Below are 9,341 nucleotides of genomic sequence, written 5' to 3'. Positions count from 1 at the left end.
TTTGAGCATGCTCATTTAGCTTTACTGTTAACCGTTCCAAACACATCTGTTGTAAACATTTCCTTTTAGTTAAACGTTTTGTGCCTTCCGCTTGGTTAACAGTGTGGCTTGTGCCCTTGTAACGCCCTTTTCGTCTTCTCTATCAAGTACACAGTTTGTATTACTTCTCATTACCCAGGATTCTTTAATGGCTCTTTGTGCTCATTTCTTTTATTTTTTACATTCACTGCCGTCTCTGCACCTCGTGGCTCTGGATTTGATGGTCTTCCATCCCGGTTCTGACACCATGTCGGTCTCCCATTTTTGATACAATAGAAGAGTCTTCGTGGGTTCCGTTCAAGCAGCTTTATTTGATATAAATACATCATTACTTAAGGTCACTGACTTTAACTTGTATACAAACTAACAACTGCATTCATGCATGCTATCACTGTAACTGCTCTTACAAAATGTCCCTATGAAGTGCATGTGTCTGGGATTTTATATGTGCACGTACAGTCTTGACATGCTTCTTAAAAGATGCAGCGCACAGCACTTGCACTCCGATCTACAGTATGATTATTAAATTATGACCTATGACATACACAAAGATGTTTCTTATTAAAAAAAAGGATATAGCCAACCTACTAGACAATAAATTCCATTCTAACTTTATCCCTCTCTCACCTCCATCTATCCCTCAAGATATACCTGAAACTGTCTCAACTCCTGCTATCACACAAGATCAAGTCCTAAACACTCTACCAAAAGCTGAACTTACTGCATCAAGGAGTCCTGACAATATTGCTGGATACATCTTAAATAACATGAAGCACAATTTAGCACCCCCCCCCATCAATTACACTGTTCATCCTCAGTCTCCATACAAGCTTGTACCAAATGAATGAAGAGCAGCTATTATCAATACCCTGCATAAGGGAGGACTTTCCACAGACACACAAAATTAGACTCACAAGTCTGACCAGCCTCATATGCAAAGCCATAGGAAGAAACATTATGAAACTAATCAGTAAAGGCATAGAGAACCTCCAAACTCTGGACCCATCTCAATTTGGATTTGTCAGGGGCAGGTCATGATTATTTAACCTGGTGGACTTTTATGAAAAGTTCACTAAAGCTAGGGAAAAAGGTAAAGGAGTATGCACTGCATACCTTGACCTGGCCAAAGACTTTGATACAATCCACCACTTAGGCATAATACAAAAGCTAAATAACTGGGAATTAACCCCCTACTTCACCCGATGGATTGCCAAATGTCTCACAGATAGGACACAAGAAATCAAAATAGAGGAATTACCTCCACAAAGAGACAAGTTACCAGTGAAGTCTCCCAGGGTTCTGTGATGGGATCTCTCCTGTTTGTCATCTACTTCTCTGAAGTAAAACCAATACCAAAGGGCTCTGGCCAAGTTTGCAGATGACTGCAAGCTAGTACCAGTCACTGAATCCACATAGGATTCAGCCATCCTGTGGAAAGGTTTGTCCCAAACAAACAATTGGTGCCCAAACCATGGAATGAAACTAAATGCCAAAAAATGCATTACTGTATCATTTGGAAGTCACTCATCCAGGGAAGTACCACATTGACAATTTGCCTCCAACAGCTGACCCAGTTGTTTGGGATTTGGAAACTTAAGTGGACAGTGGTGACCTACCATTCAATCAACATTTCTCCATCGTTATAAGAAAGTCCTTCTATATTGCACAGGTTATAAACAAAGGCCAATCATTGAGTATAATGCCCCTTTGGCATGCACCTGTTCAGACACATGCAACAATGGGCATGTCCACAGTGATACCTTACTGAAAGGATACAGTGTATAAACAATATGCCCTACATGGACCGACTCAAATCCCTGTCACTATACTTGGTATCCTACAAAATGCTAAGAGGTGACATGTGCTTGGCATAGAAGGCATCCTCTAACCCAGTACTGACAGATTTACTGAACATCAGCAAGTCAAAAGACATCATAAACATGTGGTTTAGGGATCTAAACCTCTCCTGCAACATTAACAGAACAGCTGGAAGGTAAAGGATTATCTCACAGAGGATACCACTGCTTTGGAACAAACTCCCCATCCATGTAAAACAAAGCTCATCCCTGTGCATATTTAAGGCAATTTGAATATAAGGATGGGAAGTAGAAAATTTACCTCAGGGCTGTCCCTGTACTACTAATGGACACAGGCAGCTCCTAAATGCTTAGAAGCTAGTAAAAGCTTTTCTTAAATGCTACTACAATAGCTGTTGGACATGGCATTGGCCCCGTCCCTTAAAATAGCATGACCTTTACCAGAGTACATCAACTCAAACAAAAGGCTTGAAAAAACTTGAAGAAGCTTTAACTAGCTATACAGATGAACAGATAAACTGTAAAAATTAGTTGCTGAAATGAAAAAACACAACTCTGCAAAAAGTTTTCACTAATAATATTGTCAGAGGTTGGCATAATAGTTAATATAGTTGCCTTACAGATACAAGGTACAGGGTTTGATTCTCACATGGGTAAACTGGCTAGTCTTAAAATGGCCCACAAGGGCAGTTAGCCTAGTACTAATCTATGAACCTATGAATGAGCAATAGCCTGTGGCTATTTACTTCATATCCCAACTTCCTGTCCACATTCAGTAAATGAAACAATACCTGTTCTACTTTCTGCCTCTTTACTAATTGTTGAGCACCAGCTATAAACTAATTGCTCAGAAAAAAAATGACCTGCGAGTAGGGAAGCATGATACACTCGCTTTTGCTACACTCCCCTATCTCCAATTCCCACCCACCCCACCTTACTCTACCATTATACTTCCCACGAGCACCTATCACTTGTGACACCCACTTCCCATACCTCCACAAACAACTTTACTACTACCAAGGAAATACTTGAGTTTCTATTCCACTTTTCACTACTTCCATCTAACATTTAGCATCATTCCCAGCAACCATTTTCCCTCCCAAACTGCTCTGCACTATAGCCTCTCCCACACAGACCCCTTCCAAACAGTACCTCCAAGTCATTCATTAGCAAAACTTCCTCTTCCATTTATCTATGTGATCTTCTTTCATATAGTACAATCAGATTATTATTAATCTTTTATTTTTTCCTGTATTATTTCTCAGCCTTTTCTTTGCCGCTATATACTGCTTATCCTCCCTCTACCCTCAATCTCTCTATATCCATACACAATTAAAATCAGTACTTTTTGTCTTCCTTAATATAGCTATTTTTGGGCTGCTGCAGTGGGGTGTAAAAATGTAATGGTATACCTAAAATGAAGATAGTACTTTCTTCTCTTTTTATAAGCATGGGTGTGTAGACTAACATCATTATCTTAAACTCTAGAAAATTTATTTAAGCAAACAGGATTGAAAAAAATTCTGAAGTACATGGAAAATGGTAGGCTTTCTACATCTGCACAGGTATTAGCTTCTTTTTGTTTTCGATTCGCAAATGACCTTGGTGGGAGAGAAGTCTGTAGGTTCTAAGAAATGTAATATTTAAAAGGTAAAGTGGTAAGCAGGTCAGTGAAAAATAAAGTTTGAAACACTTAGAACTAAATAAGTAACAGGAGCCTCCCCAGCAGTTTTAATACTTTGATGCATTTAATTAAACAGTGCACAAAGTTAAAAGTAGCCAGCATACTTTCTCTTAGGTCTAAATGGTAATGCTCACTGAAGGCATGCAAGCAGTTTATCACATCTGGCAGGGAAATTGAGATAAACTGACTGCTGCCTAGTCTTTTACTGAGTTGGGAAAATAGGTTGTAACATGTAATTTAGGAGGGGTAACCTTAAGTTTAGATTAGGCAGTGCCTGTGAATGCAGCCATTTGGGGCAGCTGCTCCTATCTGGAGGGAGAAACTTCATTTGTTGAAAATGTACAGTGTTTTGTGTGTTTGCTCTAAATTAAAAGAGGGAATGTGGTTCTAAAAATGCATTTTTTTGTTTCTTAAAAATGCAAAATATGTTCAACAGGAGTTGAGAAGAAGCAACAGCTTAAAAGAGGATCAGCCTGCCAAACATTAGTGCACGCAAGCAAACAATGTTGGAAACACACATTCAGAAGAACTGCCATGTATAATTAGTGGGGGTAATAACTTTCTATCATAATCACTACTCGGTCCATATAATCATACAAATGTAAGTAAAGACAAATGGCAAACAGTATTGAACTGTACTAATAAATTAAGGGTGCAAATAATAATGTTGCAGGAAACACAAGTGGATGGATGTGAGCATGTGAATCTGACAAAGAAAAGATTTCAGGATGGACATTCAGAAGACTATCAGGGGCAAAGGAAAAAGGTAGTAATGGTATGGATTGCTACAGGGGCTCCAACAGGGATAGCAGATGGAAAAAGACAACAATGGCAGATTTCCGGTAGTAAGGGACCTATCGGCATGGGAAAAGGATTACACTGGTATGTACCTGTACTTCACCAAAAACTGCTATTATGGCTCTTTCCAAGATGGCTGCACACTGATCAACAGCCTTATTTCAGCCCTCCCAGTGTGAAAAAAGAAACTCATAGATAAGGACCAGTAATTTTGGTTTAGTAAAATTCAGTTACTGGCTAGTAAATACACTGCTTGGAAGCCAGCAAAGAAGAAACTTAAAGAGCCAGAAAAAAAAATCAGCTAGAAAAGGTGAAGAGAAAACACCAACTGGGAAGAATACTGTAGCGGTTTAGTAAAATACAGTTCAAACTCCAGATCTGGTACAAAAGATGGCTTCCAGTAATTTAAGAGTAAAAAGTAAGTAATGTGCACAGAGCTGATTACCAAAACAGTATATCAACTCAAATAACAAGAGGCTAGAAAAAATAGAAGCTTTAAACAACTACTCAGATGAACTGATAAAACTGTAAAAATCTGATCAAGAAATAAAGAAAGGCTGGATAAGTATGAAACTGCTGAAAAAGAGCGGTCTCAAAAAATTTACGAGTTAGAGGACAGAGTAGCAAGAAAAAAAATGAGATTTTTCTGCTGCACCAGAGAAACTAGAAGGAACAGACTGTATTAATTTTATGAAAACACAACTAAACAAATGGTCTGGTATTGCACAGCAGGAGTTTATAACTGAAAAGGTACATCATGTGTGTGCTCCAAACCTGGCCATGAGAAAGCAGCAGAGACACATGTCAATAAAGATGCATTCATACCTGCATAAAGACGTGATCCTGAGAAAAACTGTGGAAGAAGGGCAAAAATTAAAAATTGGAGACAGTAGAGTGTTTGTGAAAATAATTATTTACTGTACACTGGACAGAAGAGAAGCAAATTTATCCCAGCAATCGGGGAATGTCAAGAGGCAGGTGTGGGATTCAAGCTGCTATAGCCAGCTATCTTCAGAATATTTTTCCTGGGATGATAAAAGTAAATTTCTGGTCCAGAACAGGCTAATGAGGAAATACAAATGTTTGTCCATAGGATTATAGGAAGTTACTAGGTTAATGGCCCTAGGACCCTTACAAGCCTAGCCAAGTTCTACCCTTATTTCCACGATCAGCACTTAATGCCCGTGTCCAAGAGGGACACATGGAAACCCTGGGGTGAATTTACAGTTACCCATCCAATCGCCCAGATTGCATTTGAAAAGGACCAATGAGGTGCTCTGTTTGACATAAAGTGGAAGTCTGTTCCAAAGGTGTGATAACCTCTGGGAGACAAATCTGTCCCTCCAGCAGGTTCTAGTGATGTCACATACCAGGTTAAGGTCTTTATAAAGCGAGTAACCTGTGTACCATTTCACTTGCAGATATGCAGCATTTCCAATAAAGCAGGGTCAGAGCTTTGCCTTACATGCAAGGCAGAGATCACCTCTGAGTAGTCCGTAAGAAACGGAATAAAGTGACAGTGATTTCAGATGATCCATATAGGACAGATCCTGAAGTCCTTGAATTTTCCTTGTGAGGAGCCATTGTGGTTTCTCCAATTGTTGCAGGTGCTTGGAAAGGTACATACCAAAAGGGGCGTTGTACTCAATTAATGACCTGATGAGAGAAGAGTACAGGGAGGTTATAACTTCTCTTTTTCTGGAGGCAATGTCCTTACTTATGAGATGAGCAATATAGAAAGCCCTACTTACCACTGTGGAGACATGGTGGTCAATGGTAAGATAGCTGTTAACCTGTGTGTCCAGGTCGCTCACCACTGTGTGTGTACTTTGAGTGTGGCTACTGATGTGGTAGTTAGCAGGAACATCACTTAACAAAAGGGACGATAAACTCAATGTAAACAAATGTGTTAAGATCATGACTGTGGCACCAATAATTTGTATAAGACCCTTTTGTAGGATGTTGACATCATTTGGATCATAGGAGATTACTAGGCTAATGGTTCTGGGGCCCTTTCAAGCCTAGCCAAGACTTTATCCCCAAAAAGAAACCTCTGTCAACACCTGTCACCCCTGCCAGTGAGGGATACAGGTGGAACCCCTGGGACACATTTGTGGTTTCCCATCCACTCATCAAGGTTACGCTTGAAGAGGGTCAGTGAGGTGCTCTGTTTGACATGTATGGGAAAAGTCTATTCCAGAGATGGGGCAGCCTCTCGGAGACAAACCTGTCTCTCCAGCATGTTTTGTTGATGTAGTATATCAGATTCAGGCCTTTCAAGTGGGTAATGCATGAGGAGTTAAACTTATGGATATGGAGCATCCCTAGTAGGGCAGGGTCCGAGAGTGCCTTGTAGGCGAGACACAGATCACCCCTAAGCAATCAGTACAGTACCGAATACAGTGACAGATTTGAGCCTGTCCACAAAGTACAGGTGTTGGAGGCCATGGATTCTCTTTGTGAGGTATTTCAGTGGCCTTTCCAGTTGGTGCAGATGTTTGGAGAGGTACATACCAAACGGGGTGTTATACTCAACCATTGCTCTAATGAGGGAGGAGTATAGATAGATAATAACCTCCTTTTTTCTGAATGAGATCCCTTTACTTGTGAAATGAACCAAGTAAAAGGCTTTTCTGACAACTGCCACTACACGACGGTTGAATGAAAGGTTATCAACCCGAGTGCCCAGGTCTCTCACCAAAGGTTGTGTGTTTAGGAGATTCTACAACCGCTTCCAGTCTGCAGTCATCAGCAAACTTTGTCAGCCCCAGACCTTTAGTTTTTGCTTGTACTTCGAAGAAACAAATTCCAAACAGTAGAGGTCCCAGGACTGATCCCTGTGAAATGCCATTGGTTACAAGTCTGCTGTTGGAGGTGGGATTCCCCTATTTTGACTATATGAGTTCTATCACTGAAGCAGTTAAGTGACCCATCTAATGATACAAGGGTTGATACCTAGCTGGGTGAGTTTGTCAATGATGCACGAGTAGGGGATAGTGTCAAACACCTTGGCTAAGTCTAGGTAGGCTGTATGTACAGATTTCCCCTCATCCAGAGCCTTGTTGAAGTCTTGAAGACATGATCAGGAATGATCTCCTTTTGACAAATCCAACCTGAGTAGGGTCAAGTGCTTGTAGATTACCTAAATCTTTGTTGATAAAGTCCATGATGATTTGCTCCACGGCCTTGCAGATAAGGCTAGTAAAGCTAATAGGATATAGTTCCTGGGATCAGTGGAAGCTTCACCTTTGTGCAAGGGAATAACAGTGGCCATTTTCCATTCAGCTGGGATGAAACCGGTGCTTAGACTATGACTGAAAAAGAGTACCCAGTGGTGTTGCTAATTCTTGTTGGAACCCATGTAGGATGCAGCCTGGGATGTTATCAGGTCCCATAGATGCTGTTTTTTGGCCTTAGAGAGGGTGTTTACAACCTGCTCTTTAAAGATACAAGGTAGAGGACAGGTGGTAGGGATGTTGTGGGGTATGTGTGCTGGGGACAGGGAGTGAAGTTTTGACAGAACCTATTGGACAATGGGTTAGCCAAGTCCACAGGTTCAGTATATGTGGTATCATTAACTATCAGTTCGGCACAAATCTGGGCCTTTCCTTTTAGGTTACGGATTTAACTAAAGAATACCTTATGGCTGCCCTTAGTTGAGGAAGCTAATTTGGATTTGTAGTTGGCTGTGGAGGACTTCAAAAGAAGTCCTATTTGCTTGTTTAAGCTAAGCAGGGAGTGTTTCCAGTTTAGGGTTCAATACGTCTTGCTCTTAAGACAGCAATTTCTTCTGGTTACTGTAAAGCCTGTTAATGGCAGTTGTCAACCAGGCAGGTTTGCTTTTCCTTGAGCTTGTTTTAGTCCTATCAGGTACGCCCAAATCAATGCAGTTATAGAGGTGTTTGTATAAAGCCCTGGTGAAGAACTTCGAATAGTTGCTAATTCCATGGGGGGGTGCAGTGAAGCTATTTATACCATCTCGTAAGAGGTTATAATCTGCTCTGGAGAAGTTTTCTTAGCTTACTTGTTGCTGGGGAAATCAGGTGTGATAGTTACTTCGAATGAAACTGATTTTGTGGTCAGATCTCACAGTGGGGGTGCTACAGTGCCCCCCCATATTTGTAAGCACTAGATCCAAGATGATGACATCCCTTCTGGGGGTTGGCAACCAGATGGTCCAGGGCATTGGAGTTATTGAAGTCAAGGAAGTTTTGGGCAAGTGAGTTTGAGCATGAGTAATTTACCGAGTTGATGGATGGGTAGTTACAGTCACCCAAAACCATGGTGATCGGATGCATCTTGATAGACTCAAGAAGATCCAAACAGCCAGAGTGGGTGTCCTGTCCTGATCCATGAAGGCAATCATGTAGCTGGTAATGACTTGAATAGGTGTCCTACCAATAGTTAATTGCACCTGAAGTGTCTCCAGGGAATCACTGTTTAACCAATCTGGAAATGTATTTATTTTTAATGAATATCATTACATTTGTTGACCAGGTATGTCCAACTGGGCCACAGGCCTGTTTTCAGCAGAGTATTGATACACTAGCTCCTTTAGTTTTCATGCCCTCAGTTTGTGGTTTGAACATGTGGAAGGAGGTGTAACCTGGTATGGCTGGGGTGCTCTCCACAACCTTGAACCAGGTCTCCATGACTGCACAAATGTCTGTGTCTTCCAACATGAGCACTGTTCCCACTGACTACAGTTTCATGTTAAGACTCCTAGCATTTAGCAGCATAACCTTGAGATTGTTTTTAGAGACACTGCCTAAAAAAGGCACTATTTGGGTGGCGACAGCCTTAGCCAGTAGCCAAAACCTCAGGGGGTGACAGATGAAGACCATCTCTGCCAAAGCACAGAGGTCGGTTGATCATGTTATATCAGGCTGACAGATACTGGATCACCTTAGAATGACACCAGAAACTAAGCCAATTATTGAAGTCAATCATTTTCTGTTTGCAGTGAGGCATCATCCTACATGAAGGTAAAATGCTGCTTAAAG

This window comes from Protopterus annectens, chromosome 12.part0 (genome assembly GCF_019279795.1).
Source record: "Protopterus annectens isolate FY-2018-M chromosome 12.part0, PAN1.0, whole genome shotgun sequence".
NCBI lineage: Eukaryota > Metazoa > Chordata > Ceratodontiformes > Protopteridae > Protopterus > Protopterus annectens.
The sequence above is the reverse complement of the archived record's forward strand: the minus strand, read 5'-3'. Positions refer to the sequence as shown.